Raw genomic sequence first — 15,874 nt, forward strand, 5'->3', positions numbered from 1 at the left:
CTTTCTCTCTTTCATTCTGTCTCTGTTTTTTTTCTCGAGTAACCGCATGAAGCAACTCATTCTCGTTTGCCTAACATGCCTGCATAGCCGAGTGGATACGTTGCTCGCCTTTTTACCAGGGGCCGGAATTTCACCACGTCAAAAAATTGTACTTAGTTTTTTAAATTTTGATTCATTTCTTCTCCTCTTACTCTTCATTTCTCCCCCCGCCCCCTTTTCCTTCCTCCAACACTTTGCTAGTCGACGCAAGGTTACGTCATCGCTCGGCGAGGTCTTTCTGTAAACACCTAACCTTCGCCTTGAACAGCATTGCTATTAAACAAAAAGAAAAGGAACGCCACGCCTGAGCACATCCGCAATCATGGCAGGTGTTTCTAATTTAAAAGCGATCATGAGTGCACGTACAGAACGCGTACTCCACAAAATGAAAAGTGGCTGTGCCAACAGAGAAAATATAGAACAACCGGAATGCAAAACGTACGTCAATAAACCACGTTTTAAGGCCCGATTCCTTCACACATGACGACAAAAAAGCAAGTGAAATTAGCTGTTCTTTTTTTTAGCTGCAGCATCGCGACTTGCGTAATTGGATAGGGCGGCCCGCGGGGAACGACGGGCAAAGATCGTTGCTTTTAGAGCCTTCGCTAACTTTGCTATACAAAAAAGGGATTTTCAGATTCGCGAACAACGAGGAGAATGGAAACGCGCGTGACGCCAGCAGGCGGAGATGCAGATTCATTTGCCGGAGACACGAGAAAGGCAGATCCCGTACATGGGACCACATATACGCGCAGTCAGCTTGAGTCAGACACGTACCTAACGAAGTCAGGGCGAAGTTTAATTTCGAGTCGTGCGCCGCTAACGTTATAGGGCCGATATGGCGACCGCTGAAGAACAGTCACGAAGACGACGCGCGACACGTGGAGCGAAAGGGTGTACGGGAGTGAAGGCGCGAGCCCTTGTGAATGGCTTGGAATTATTACTGCTATCCGCGGATATGATATGCCGAGCTGAAAGCGACGGAGAAAACGAGCTGTCGTTTAACAGGCAAAGAAACCAGCTAGAGTTTCAAACCAACGAGCTTTAGTCACACAATCAAACTGAGCAAAGGAAACAGCACAGACGATTTTAAACGACCAGGGCACCCTTATTTTATTTCTCTCCGTTCACTCGAAATTGCTGAGTACCACTATATGGGCTTCGTCTTTCTTTTTTCACTCTCATGGTGGGTCTCTTTTGAGTGCGGTCTTCGCCTGCGCGCTATAACACACACACACACACACACACGCACTTTTCTTAATGACATCTCATTCTTCGAATGGCTACGGTCACTGCCGCCGCATCGTTTCTATTGACTCTTTCCTGTCTACTCTGCCGGAGCCTGCTGAGGGGTGTCTGACTGAGAACAAGCGTAAAAAAAGTGGGTAGCACGGATTCCTTCACTCTTCTAACTGACGGTATTTGCCATGATCGATAAAAGAGCTGCTGCCAAATGAAAGGTCCGCGGGAAATGGAGTGGGCCAACGACGACGACTGAATTAATCCGCGGCCTCCACGTATAGTCGTCCGCATTTGTCCTGCGCGAGATAGAACAAAAGAACGACGGGTAATTTTGCGGATGAAGTAATTGGGATGTCACTTTTCGATGTGGCGCGAGAACCGAGAATGACTCGTTTTACCCAATGAGATCTTGCTGTGGACATGAGTTCGATGTCGGTGTTGTGCTCCCGCGGTGTTTTCGTAGCTATGGTTACGTAAACGCCGTGATTACATAGTCACCGCGGCTATAGTTGCGAAGAGTCGTACGCGGCACCTAAATAAGAGCTCACCTGCCTCTTTAAAGATGGTCATGTCCGGGATGAGTAAGCATTTCACGGAAGTGAGTAACACTTTCTCTTTTTTTTAACAGCGAAGAGTAGCTCACCATAGCTTGTGAGGTGTTGAAAAAAAAACTGAGCAGGTGGGTATGCGGCACGGGAACTGGACAAGCCCCATTACCGAGTACTGCACGTTCGAGCGATATGCAAGAACTCTGCTCGGCTAAGTGGAGCACGGGAAACGTGTGAAAAGGAGATAAAGATATAGAAAACAGAAAGAGATGAAAAAAGAGAAAAACAGCAAGAGACAGAAAGAAAGCGTAGAAAGAAAGAGAGGATATATAGAATTCAAAGAATTGGTCAACGTTTCCCGAGCCCTCCACTACGGCGTCTCTCAGAATCATATGGTAGATTTGGGACGTTAAACCCCCCACATCAATCAATCAATCAATCAATCATTTCAATGAAATAATGGAATAAAAAGACAAAGACTGCGAAGAACGTGCACGCATAAAGAGAAATACAAAAAGAAACTGACAGGAAAGTTAGATAGAAAAAAAGAGATGAAGAAAGTAAGAGAAGTGAAGAAAAAGAGTAAAGAAACGCAAAGATATGGGAAGAACGCCGCAGAGAGAGAGAAACACTGAAGGCCATCCCGCTACGCTATTCCTTCAGGCTCATTGGCACGGCGAACGAAGCTGCCATATTTTTTTTTTTTTTCTCCTCAGAGCGGGTAACTGGTGAACCTAAAGCGTCACGAGTAGCTCCGCAAAGCAGGGCTGTTCATTACACTTACTGGACATCCGTGCGTATGAATTGAGCCCATTTGTCATGAAACAAACAGGCAGGCGCATGCATGGTCGACGTACAAGGTGTGTTACACGCGACTTATGCGAAAAAAAAGGGTAGTCGGTGCCACATGCCTGGACGGAACAAAGATATGAACTTGCGTACCATGGCTTGGAGGAAGTCAAACTGTTAAGTATTTGGCGAATAGAATATTCTTCTATCATTACTTCTTTCAGAACCCAGTCTGCTACCGTTATCTTGCCTATGCGCTACGTGCCGAGCTCGTGTCACTTTCTTCTTGATTTCAATTAGGTCCTTAACCCAAAGATTTCACGAGAAGGCAATTGTGTGAAGGGGAGACAGCAAATTGGGTGCGCAGATGAGGTCAAGAAGTTTGCAAGTAAATATGGCAGCAGGAAGCACAGGACCGAGTTTATTGGCCGAGCGTGGAACAGGCATTTTCGATGCAGTGGGCGTAGTCAGGCTGCTGCTGCTGCCGTTGATAATGATGATTATGATGATGATGAATACTTAACCATCTTCGACCAAGCATCGACCAATGAAGGCGCGGCGAGCTGAGAGTCATCACGTTATCATCAATTTGTGTGAGAGTTGCAATGTTCGAAACAAACGGTTTCTTGCGCATTCACCCTAAAACGACTCGATGGTGACAGTGAGCTCATTTTTTGCTCCAGAGAATTGTATTTATTTATTTAGAATACATCACAGGGCTTCCGAAGAAGCATTGAGTGAGGGGGTCACATGGCAATAAGTATAATAAACACTAAGCTAAGAGCATTGAATACAAAGGTAAAACACAGGCCTAAAGCTGTAAAGCAATATCAAAAAGGTAATCATTACACAAAATTCATACTTCTATCTAGCCACTAATGTAAGTTTTAAGCCCCGCCTCTTCCGCCCACCACCCACGGAAGCATCGCGCGCGTTACGTGATTTTGCCATGCCTCCGAGATCGCAGGCATTGCAAGCTTTCTGCAAATCACGGACGTTGTACAGCACCACCGGAATCGGCACACCTTGGACCAAACAACGGTGCCATCCGAGGACGTCGTAACTGGATGTGACGTCATGTTACGTAGTATACTGGTAACGCCATATAGGCACCAAGTTTGGCGATCTTGACGTTTAGATGACGTCCTATGAAGACATGATCACGTGATGACGTTTTGCATTGCTCATGCTGACGCCGCCAACTCCACCTTTCAAATTTCGCGTTTGGTGAAGACTTCGAGGCTTTCGCCTTAAAATTGTATACGTCATGCATTGCGAAGAAAAGCCAATCCAGTAGCCTTCCTGAACGACTTTTTGTTTTGTTTTTTTCTGCACGTGCTGGTGAAATGTCATAAGTATTTTTTGTAACCACGCCTGAAAGCCAGTGCGCGATGCTTCCGAAACTTGCCAGTATCTAAAGCCTCTCTGAACGTTCGGCAGCGGCAGCCCTGGTACTCGTATACAAACACTTGAACTTCTGTTTGAAGTTACGGATGCACACCGCTGATTGATTGATTTGTGGGGTTTAACGTCCCAAAACCAACATATGATTATGAGAGACGCCGTCGTGGAGGGCTCCGGAAATTTGGACCACCTGGTGTTCTTTAACGTGCACACAAATCTGAGTACACGGGCCTACAACATTTCCGCCTCCATCAGAAATGCAGCCGCCACAGCCGGGATTTGAACCCGCGACCTGCGGGTCAGCAGCCGAGTACCTTAGCCACTAGACCACCACGGCGGGGCAAGGGGCCGGATGCACACCGCGTATACGTCGGACGGGCGACCGCCGACGCATCTGCCAATGCACGCAACTCTACATACGGCAAGAGACGCGATCGCGCTGTCGAGCGTACAAGGAATCGTTTGGTCCAGACACGCCGACACACGAAGCGGGAGCAAACGAAATCCATCGAGACGAGCTTTTACATTGAATACGGGTAAGTCATGCGCATTCATTAAAGCAGCGAAAACGTCTCGGTTCATTGCATATGCAACCACTCGTTGTGCGACGCGCATAAAACGAACGGAAAGACGGATATCCCATTGTTCATATTCGCTTTCCTGTATGAGGGGTTTCTTTAGCAGGACGTTTTCGGTGCAGCGGCAAAAGTCCCTACTCTAACAAAGAAACTTCGTGATATATATTTATCTCTCGTAGCACGGGACCGCTTATGCAGTCTCGTTGAGGACGTTGGGGAAAATTTGCATATCTCAGTACGCATGCCACGGAAACAAAAGAGGGCAGTGAAATCATCTCGCCTGCAGTCATTACGGCCGAACATTGCGGCAACGCGCAATAGGTGAGCGAGCACTGAGATGGTTCGCTTATCAACGCTTTCAGATTACTTTTTTCTTGTATAATGGGCCCGTGTTGCGTATAACTAAGCGCGATTCATTTCGTCTTCGTCGCAGTCGTCACAGGTTCGGTTTAATGCACGCATGTGTCTCAAAGGGACCGAGGCAAAGACATCGCTGTCCTCTATAAGAAAAACTGAAGGACAGGAAACTGAAATAGCGTAATAAGGTAATGTGCTGTAACGTACCCGGTTTGCCGCCCTATGCGCAAGGAGGATGTAGAGCTGCTGAGGGTGGGAAATCCCCTGTTTCGAACACAGCAGCTAGCTTGCTGTATATAGCGGGGGCACAGTGGAGATACCCTATTAAAGTTTCGCCCTCCTCCCTTGCCCTTTTTATCATAACGCAGTAGAAACAACCTCAAAATTTCCCGTCCACCCCCCCCCCCCCCTACACACACACGCACACACACACACACACACACACACACACACACACACGCACACACACACACACACACGCACACACACACACACACACACACACACACACACACACACACACACTGAACTCGGTAAAAATATCCTGACGCCGCTCCTGTCGAAGAGGATGGGCAGATAGACACACGTAGTTCCTGTTTCACACGCACAATATGGTGTCGTAATCTTCACTTCTAACTAAGGACTTCTCTTTTTCTTTTGTCACTGGTTGTAGTATTTTGACGGAGGCGAAATCCCGGATGTCCACCTACTGTATGTTGTCAATGCGCGACAAAGAACCCCATGTAAACGAAATTATCGGGAGCCTTTTACTGCGGCCTGCCTCACGATCCCATCATGATCGAGGCGCGTAAAACTCCCAAATCTGCCCGCTCCCCCTATCCTATAAACTCGGCTTAAGTAGAACCACAGTCCCTTAATACCGTTAAAAAAGCATTGAAGGACTCTGGTAGAACTAACTTACTTCACTGGACTGCACTCGTGTCGTAGAATGGTGCAGCGGACTAACACTGAAGTCAGTGGTTAACAAAAGTCAGCAGCGTAGCTACAGATCCGTTACGGGGGCAGGCGTGAAACTATCGTTACATCACTGCCCCCGTAAGAGATCTGTAGCTACTTTCTTCACTAAATAGTCTTCCTAATGCAAATATGATCGTCTTTAACTTAGTTGTAATTGCCTACCGCCTGGTACATAATCCTGATCTTTTATGTATTGTATAGCCAATAAAATTATAACTTCCTTAGTAATACACGTTTCTCCTTCCAAAACAATATCTTATTGCCCAAGGCGCGCACTAATTACGGACTAAAAACGGTGAGCTTCTGCGGCATCAAGATATGGAACACTCTGCCTTTAGAGACTAAAACCTCTCTTTCGTTAAATTCCTTTAAACATTCAGTTCACCTGTATCTGAATCCTTCTTTAAACTTCTGACTTATGTGTAGTTACTGTCGTTGCCTTTTTTTTTTTGTCATACAATCTGATTTTTTTATCCATTTCTATTCATTTTTCTTCTGAAATATTTGTTAATGGTTAATCCTAGAGATTGCTTCGTTTGCACTGTATTACCTTCACTATTTTAATTCCCTTTTCTGTGTACTTCAATGTCAAATAGTCTCTATGTTATTGCATACCAAAATGCCTCTTTTATTATTTTGTACGCATATTCACGCTTCTTTTACGCGATCCTGCTCCTGTTTTTATTTTTTCTTTGCTTATTTTATAACAAGAGTTCCCATTGAAGTGGTTACACTAAGGGACCTCCTTCTGTATACCTCTTCCTATATGTACCCCCCCCCCCCCCAATTGCGCTCAATAAACTGAAACTGAAACCCCTCCCCCCGTAAAAGATTTACGCATAAAAAAAAACTCACGCACCGGCATACATAGAAGTATGTATGCTTGTGTCTGTGTTTTTTATGCGTACACCAGCACGAAGTTGAAAATTTTTCAATAGTGATCTATGAAGGTAAATTAAAGTTAATTCAACAATTGAAGTTAAACTTGCCCGCAAATTTAATTTCACTTGCAAAATACACTTTGTCAATCCATCGTGTTCTTGACCATAGTGAAAACCCCGTCCATAATTTTTTGTCTCATCTGGTACATATATCTCCCATTCTAGTTTTTTTTTTCTTTGTTCTGATGCAAGTTCGTCTGCTATTTATTCTTCAACGCAGCCTTATGCAAAAATTCTGCCCATTCTTCTCCGTTGCCCCATCATTTGTACTTTTTTACACAATGTGCGCCATTAGCTCTATTATATTACTTTTGTTCCCAGGACTGTTGTGACTCGGGTCCGGTGGGTCTCGTCGTTGGTAGCTGGCCACCCCATCGGACTCGTCTCTTACAACGAGGAGCAATGCTTGTACGGGAAAACATAGAACAGACATTTATTTACATTAGAGAGAGGTCACTAAGAAAGTTTAGTTACACAGTGGCGTTCTTCGTACATGGCGAGCTCTCCTTTCGAAAAAGCACACCGAATGAGCCGGGGGGGGGGGGGGGGTCATTAAATAGGCGATGTTCTCCCCAGATCCCTAGATAGAGGAATGCATACAGATGGCACTGTCCAATCACGGATCACACACAACCGGTGAGGGTGACGGGCATGCATGGCCCACGTGAACGTCCGATATTGAAGCGTGGTCTCTGCACGGCCACGTGGCACAAACGTGGCTCTTGCTCGTCGATGTGCGTCGCTGGGCGAGGAGTCTGAAGCTCATGACGGCATCCATCAAAAGGGCTGCCGCAAACAAGCTTAAAATAGTCTGCCGAACTGCCCGCTTAATTAGCGGGGTGATTTGCGGCCGCCACCGCCGTCATCTTGTAAAGAAGATGCTGCACTTGTAGTCGTCTCCCGAACGGCTTACGGCGTCAGGGCGGCGAGACGCCTCACCCTCCGGCCAGGGGGAAACAATACCTGGCGGACGTAAGTCGCCGACCAGTCAGCGACTTGTTTGAACACCAAAAGGAATGCCGATCCCTTGTCAGCCCCGACGCCGGTCTTAGCAGCAATTTCGTATCTATCGTCACGTGCTTTTCATTATATATATTATACATTTGAAGCTACTCAATCATTGAACTTGTATCAAGATTCATAATCATATCATGTGCTCCTCTGCTCCTGACATGTAAAAAAATATTCATGTATTAGATTGGACCAGTAACTAGCCACACAGGCTAACGGTCCAAATACTTTGTAACCACTTTTGTATTAAGTTCATTGAATGAACACTGATTGATTGATTGATTGATTGATTGATTGATTGATTGATTGATTGATTGATTGATTGATTGATTGAAACCCTCTGTCACTTCCCCTCACCTGTCCGCCTCAGTGGCATGGTGGCACGGTATCCGGCTGCTGACCCAGAGGTCGCGGGTTCGACCCCGGTCGTGGCGGTCGCATTTCGATGGAAGCGAAATGGTAGAAGAATGTGTACTGTATACGATGTCAGTGCACAATACAGAACACCAGATGGTCAAAATTTCCGGAGCCCTCCACTACGGCGTCTCTCAGTCATACGCGTAGGTTGTGGGACATGTAACCCCAGATATTATTATAATTATTATCCCCCTCCCCCATCTTTCTGGCAACGCCAGTGGGGGAGAGTGATGTGCAAAACGTGGTCAGTAAGCGAAGGCACCCATTCAAAGGCAACCACGCTCGCTCAGGTCATGCATGACGGTGCTCAGGCTAGGGGCGGCAGTGCGGCAAAATTATTCGGGCTTGGATGAATACCACCAGCTACAGCGTGATGAGATTGCCGACTACGGTCGGCGCATGTAGTGCGCCCATAGCCGCTTATATACATACGACGTTCGCGAGAAACTGACCACCCCAACGGTTGTTTTCCTGATGACCCTGGCCTCCCTGATAGCCGCGACACGCGCCGGAAGACACGGTCCCGCTCGCCGTACGCAGCCGCACTGGACTATAGTCAGCGCGTGTGCCTGACTATAGCGCAGCAACCCCGCCGCGGTGGTCTAGTGGCTAAGGCACTCGGCTGCTGACCCGCAGGTCGCGGGAACAAATCCCGGCTGCGGCGGCTGCATTTCTGATGGAGGCGGAAATGTCGAGGCCCGTGTGCTCAGATTTGGGTGCACGTTAAAGAACCCCAGGTGGTCAAAATTTCCGGAGCCCTCCACTACGGCGTCTCTCATAATCATATGGTGGTTTTGGGACGTTAAACCCCACAAATTAATCAATCATCTAAATCAATCAACTATAGCGCGGCATTCTGATCTGCCAGGGGCCGTGGCCCAGCCGCGCACGAGCGCCGCTGCATCTCGCTGAAAGCGATGCAATTTTGTGAATAATGTACTCGTTGGGTTTTCACGAGATACCAAACCGCGATATGATAAACAATCAAGCACTCAATCACTCAGTTGACGCGCCCAGTAAGAATGATGAGGTAATCGTACAGGCACTCGAAATAATAATAATAATAGTAATAATAATAATAATAATAATAATAATAATAATAATAATAATAATAACTTCTGGAGTTTAACGTTACAACTACGATATTATTATGAGGAACACCGTAGTGGAGAGCTGCGGAAAAACTTCACAGCCTGGTACTCTTTAACCCGCACTTAAATCCAAGTACACGGGCCGCAAACAGTTTGCCTCCAATGAAATACGGCCGCCGTGGGCGGGATTCCATACCGGGACCTTTTGGGTCAGCCGTCGAGTTTTGGGACCGCCATGGCGGGCGCGTTTTTTGTCGACTGGGTGTCAATGCTTGAACGAGACGACGCCCGTTTGTTCGTGCAGTTTTATCACGGCAGCCGTCACGCACGTTCGCATTCGTTCGGCCTTCATCTGCGTCCGCTTCCTTTCCACATCCCTCAGAGCGTAAATTGACGCCGTCACTACAATTGATTAGGTGGCCGCGATAAAGTTCCGGTTCCGGAGGGAAAAAAACCACTTAAGCTGTTCGCTTCCGTCCCGTAGCCTTTCAAGTTATGTCTGCATCCGCTGAGAACCCGCACGAGCTAGCGATGTCGTTACCCCTCCGTGCTCGGCAGCTAAAGCCGTACACGTTCGCAGACTGCCACTGAGTTCCGAAACGACAAATAAGTTTTATGCTCTGTGTTCGGGTTATGTGGCTGTGATGCGGGTTCTTGTTGCTGATTTGTTTCTCCTGGTTGAGCCCCGGAGAGTTTTTCTAATAAGGACAAAGCCGTTCGGTTTCCAAGAAACACACAAAAAGTTTAATTGAAAAGTAAAAAGGCAAAGATTCCTCACAAAACAAAACACTTAATAAACAGTTGACTGGACATGACGAAACACATCTGTAAACACCCAACAAGAACGTTCAAAGTCAGTAACTAAACCTAACGTTCGAAAGGGGCTGAGTGATGGGAGTAGCGCAAGAGTATCGGTGCAGTCTCACCCACAAGTTGGTTTTCGGCGGTGATGAGAAACCGGAACGCCGTGACTCCTGCGTCAATGCGTGGGCTGGACGAGGACGAGGGAACGCTGGCTGCTGGCGACACGTCGAAAAGCCCTACCAAATCGTGATGGTTTCGGCTTGAGGAGCGTGGACACGTCGGAGACGGGAGAACGCAGGCTGGTGGCGACGCGTCCGGGAACTAGGGTCGACCTAGTCAAGCAGCTGGGCGCACAGCTCGGGCCCGGAGCCCGACGGCTGTAGCTCGCCTGCCGGAACCAAAGTCCGCAGGCCCTGGAAAGGAGTTCAGGACCGGATGGCCACGGTCCTTTGGAGCGGGAACACGACGGCAGGAGGCCCCGGCCGGTTGAAGACCTGCAGGCTCGGGTCCTACGCCCGACGGCCCATCTTCAGCGCCCGGTCCGGTGACGACCTTCCGCTTGCCCCGTCTTCTTCGAACTCTCCTTGCTCTGGTCTGCTCAGGCTCCTGCTTCAGCTCTGGCCCACTTGTCTCGTTCTCATTGGAGATACTGCTGTCTCGTGGTGTCAAGCCATTGGGCCTTGAAATCTCCGTGTTCGCTGCCCATTGGATGTTTTACCTTTTGTTTACTTCACGTCCTGCCACGCATCCTCGTGCTCGACGCTCTTTAACGTCGTCATTCTTGTTTAAGCAGCCCCGCACGTGCACTCTGGTATTTCTCCTTTTGTTTTTTTTTTTTTTTTTCCCGTGACGCGCACTTTTCGAAGGCGCGCACTTTGAACGCGCACCACACATCACATACGCCCCCCTTTCATTCAAGTTTTTTTTTTTTTTTAGAAAAAAAAAAAACTGCCGATGAGTGCGCGTTCTGCACTACGTCACAATTACACCACATATTTGCACCACGCAGTTCAACACATCACACCGATGGCACCACACTGCTTCTTCGTTGACATGTCTCACGTCGAAACACCGAGTCCACAGAACGTAACATTCAACCAACAACAATAAGAAAAGTTTTTTTTTTTTTTTCGAGAAGAAAAAAAAACTGCCGTTGAGTGCACGTTTCGCACTGCACCACAATTTACCCACATATGTCCGCCACACAGTTCACTGCATTGCCCAAAGGTCCACATTCACTAACCTCAAAATACGCAAGAAGCGAGAAAAAGTATGGACACATCTAGCGGATTGTGAAAATCCCCAAATTAGTAGTACACCACCCCTTTTTTTTTCATATATACCCTATCATCTCAAAAACTATACATCATGTTAATGTTACATTGCATGTAACTTCTTCAAATATTTACAAGCAACACCCTTCCATGGTCCGCAAGCAAGATCCAAAAGAAACCAGCGGGAAATCGAATTTGACGCTTAAGTTATAGCGTCCCGTACAAGACGTTTAACTGCTCTAACCATTTGACAAGAGTAAGGAATCGGAAGCCAGTGGAAGAATTCTCGACTGTAAGCTCGTATGAACCTAAAGCTGTGTATCACCAGGTTCCCAACCTCGAAATCACAAGCATACACACTGGAATGTCTGTATGCCAGTCGGAGGCGTTGCCTCCAGGCGCACCAGTACAACCACGCCTGAATCATTTCATCCTTCCCACGAACGCCTTGCTTGAGCTCGTAAGCCGCTAATCGTTGAGACATCTTAACAGAAGCGACCTCTTCAACCGAAGATGCCAAAGAGCACCAGTCGGCGTCCTTCCTCGTACAATAACCTGCTGGACCATTACTGCCTTCTGGTTCACTTTCCATCCCTTCAGCTTTCTGTATTGCTTGTTCATCAATACTTTCAACCCTTCTGCCTGGGTCATCGTGATTACCCTCATTGTCACATATAGCTGACCTACATTGCAACTCTACTCTCTGTTCTTCAACAAGTGCTTTTGCATTTTGCTCCAATATTCTTCTAAAAGCATCATCTACAATTTCCCGAGAACACAAGCCATCTCTCTGTATGGGCAAGTTATAATCATGGTGAAAAACCATGTCCGTAGCGTCTGTTGCTATCTCCAGTGGCCCAAAACAATAGGTAGCTGCTACATCAGAGCTTTCATTATGGCATTCGCCGGCATTACCTAGGAGACCTTTTATTGCTCCTTCAGCGGAGCTATTCAGAGGCAATCCTACCTCTGAATAAAGTGCGCTTGACCTCTCACAGGTTTCAAAATACCCTTTACTCTGAATGGAACGTTCTTGTTCCATGCTCACGAAGCATTCCTGCGCTTCAATAAGCTTATCGAGTCTCCTAGTCTTTTGACTGTTTACCTCCCTGTCATACTCTTTCAGAGTTTCTTTCTCTAGCGAAAGGTCATGACGAGGTACAGGGTCAGTCTCACGTAAATTCAAATCGCTCCCGATGTAACTGCTTTCAGAGCACACCTCATCCACTGGTTGACTACTCTGGCTCTCAGACCACGTATATTCAGCGTTTTCCCTCTCAAGCCACTGCTGCAAATCCTCATATTCTAGTTCCAACAGTCTCTTCTTTTCGCGCATCTCTATCTCGAGCAGCCTTTTCTTTTCACGCATTTCTAGCTCAAGCTGCTCCTTCTTAGCGCGTGTCTCTCGCTCGAGCTTCTCTCTCCTAGCCCGTGTTTCTCGCTCGAACTCCTCTCTCTTAGCGTGTGTTTGCAATGCAATCTGCTGCTTTTTAGCGTCACATATCGCAGCCCGTTGCTCACGCTCCCTCTCCATCCGCTCCTCGTACCATACTCTAAACTCCGCTCCCGTCAGTCCCATTTTATCCGCCAACTCAATTAACTCCCACATGTTCGTCATCGTGTTAACCGCGTCAAAAAATCTACTGGAAAAACAAACGACTTTGTCCTGTCGCTGCGGACGCCAATTTGTGATGCGGGTTCTTGTTGCTGATTTGTTTCTCCTGGTTGAGCCCCGGAGAGTTTTTCTAATAAGGACAAAGCCGTTCGGTTTCCAAGAAACACACAAAAAGTTTAATTGAAAAGTAAAAAGGCAAAGATTCCTCACAAAACAAAACACTTAATAAACAGTTGACTGGACATGACGAAACACATCTGTAAACACCCAACAAGAACGTTCAAAGTCAGTAACTAAACCTAACGTTCGAAAGGGGCTGAGTGATGGGAGTAGCGCAAGAGTATCGGTGCAGTCTCACCCACAAGTTGGTTTTCGGCGGTGATGAGAAACCGGAACGCCGTGACTCCTGCGTCAATGCGTGGGCTGGACGAGGACGAGGGAACGCTGGCTGCTGGCGACACGTCGAAAAGCCCTACCAAATCGTGATGGTTTCGGCTTGAGGAGCGTGGACACGTCGGAGACGGGAGAACGCAGGCTGGTGGCGACGCGTCCGGGAACTAGGGTCGACCTAGTCAAGCAGCTGGGCGCACAGCTCGGGCCCGGAGCCCGACGGCTGTAGCTCGCCTGCCGGAACCAAAGTCCGCAGGCCCTGGAAAGGAGTTCAGGACCGGATGGCCACGGTCCTTTGGAGCGGGAACACGACGGCAGGAGGCCCCGGCCGGTTGAAGACCTGCAGGCTCGGGTCCTACGCCCGACGGCCCATCTTCAGCGCCCGGTCCGGTGACGACCTTCCGCTTGCCCCGTCTTCTTCGAACTCTCCTTGCTCTGGTCTGCTCAGGCTCCTGCTTCAGCTCTGGCCCACTTGTCTCGTTCTCATTGGAGATACTGCTGTCTCGTGGTGTCAAGCCATTGGGCCTTGAAATCTCCGTGTTCGCTGCCCATTGGATGTTTTACCTTTTGTTTACTTCACGTCCTGCCACGCATCCTCGTGCTCGACGCTCTTTAACGTCGTCATTCTTGTTTAAGCAGCCCCGCACGTGCACTCTGGTATTTCTCCTTTTGTTTTTTTTTTTTTTTTTTCCCGTGACGCGCACTTTTCGAAGGCGCGCACTTTGAACGCGCACCACACATCACAGTGGCGTAGCGAAAGTGCCAGCATAAAATATTTAGGCAGAAAATAAGGTTCTGTAAGGTCTCAGAACACGCGAGAAAGGAGGTGAGAAGATTCGGTTAGCGCGGCCTAACCTTCATACAACGACGGTGGTATCGGGGTGACTTCTGCATGTCCTACAGAAGGTACGGCTTCCAAACACAGGTTTCTTTCCATGCACGCTACGTTGCCTTCATTTATAGTGTCACCGAAGTACAGCAGAACAGAAGCTTGGGTCAGTTTCTGATATATATAGAGAGAGTGTTGATTTAATTAAAGGAGGTATAAAGAGAGAGGTCGGCTTTATCTACAGTTTTCTCTGGCATGCTACTATACACTGTAAAAGGGTGACTGGGGAGCCTAAAACAAGACCATGTTCTCATCTCCCTACCTTAGCATCGTCATTCATCACTCTTTGATATAATTTATAGTTTACAGACTAAAATACTGAGACGACTAGCACAGAGTATTTTAACAAGGTGTGGGTTAGAGATAATTGGTACTCCAGGATATCCTACTTCTTATTTTGTTAGACAACAGACGAAACACCAACGGGCGCAAACGTCTAACTGGCTTTATTATCGAAACGAGGCATATATATGTATGACAACCTAAATATCATTGATATGTGAGATTTAACGTCCCAAAACCACCATATGATTATGAGAGAAGCCGCAGTGGAGGGCTCCGGAAATTTTGACCACCTGGAGTTATTTAACGTGCACCTAAAACTAAGCACATGGGCCTGCAGAATTTTCGCCTCCATCGAAAATGCAGCCACCGCACCAGTGATTCGATTCCGCGACCTGCGGGTCAGCAGCCGAGTACATTAGCCACTAAACCAACACGGGGGGGTCGGGGGGCTTGACTACAGGGTCATGAAGCGTAAAGTAGTAGGAAACATTTGTAAAAATTTAGCCCCCTCCCCTCCCGCCTTTTCCTTCCGCAATAAATTCCTGGCTACGGGCCTGACCTGAATGCATGTGGATGAGTGGATACGTACACGAATATGCAATAATTTCGGCGGATAGATCATCACCGAGCACATGCTGAGCATGGTTGTTCAGCATGCGCCACCGAGCACATGCTGAGCATGGTTGTTCAGCATGCGCCATAGTCACATTATTTACCCAGTCACGGTAGGACAACATTACTCGAGTGCTGTGCAGTAGACTGGAACGCGCAAACGCGTCCCAAGACTGCTGGAGGATGGATGGACGGAAGAATTTTATTTGTAGTCCAAAAAAAAATGGATCGAGCTACTTTGGGCTGATAAGTGTCGGCACCTAGCGGCTTCTTAAGGTAACGTCGCGTCAGAGCTTTCGCTGCTGGTGAAAAGGTGGCGGCAAGAAAAAAATAGTCGTGCGCTGGCTCCCAGATTTCAACTCTCATTTCGTTTCGTTAAAGTATTTCCCTCCTCCTCCTACAAAGCTGCCTTCTTTAGTCGCTACGCCCTCTTCTATAATTTAGGTTCACGTTGTTACAGTTGTTGTTAGGTGTCACTGATGCGGTTGTGTCATGAACTCGTTCACACCGAGAGTGCATTTTGGTCACGCTTACGGTGTTACTGGCTACGTGCCTCAACAAGCAACCCGTACACCGCAATTATAGAAAGAAGACGTGAGCATGTTGGTTA

At 47.6% G+C, this 15,874-nt stretch overlaps 2 protein-coding genes across 2 annotated transcripts in view; one reads left to right on the forward strand and one right to left on the reverse strand.

Annotated features, from left to right (window-relative positions):
* LOC119176401 (uncharacterized) overlaps positions 1–12,081 on the reverse strand; it is a 75,094-nt gene extending 63,013 nt beyond the window's left edge. The window contains exon 1 of the mRNA XM_075889276.1: positions 10,322–12,081. The gene's annotated coding sequence lies outside the window, so the exon portion shown is untranslated. The remainder of the gene's footprint in view (positions 1–10,321) is intronic.
* Positions 1–15,874, forward strand: part of LOC142803688 (uncharacterized) — a 94,766-nt gene that overhangs the window by 60,540 nt on the left and 18,352 nt on the right. The gene's annotated exons all lie outside the window — the stretch shown is intronic.

Source organism: Rhipicephalus microplus, chromosome 3 (genome assembly GCF_043290135.1).
Source record: "Rhipicephalus microplus isolate Deutch F79 chromosome 3, USDA_Rmic, whole genome shotgun sequence".
In the NCBI taxonomy this organism is placed as follows: Eukaryota; Metazoa; Arthropoda; class Arachnida; order Ixodida; family Ixodidae; genus Rhipicephalus; species Rhipicephalus microplus.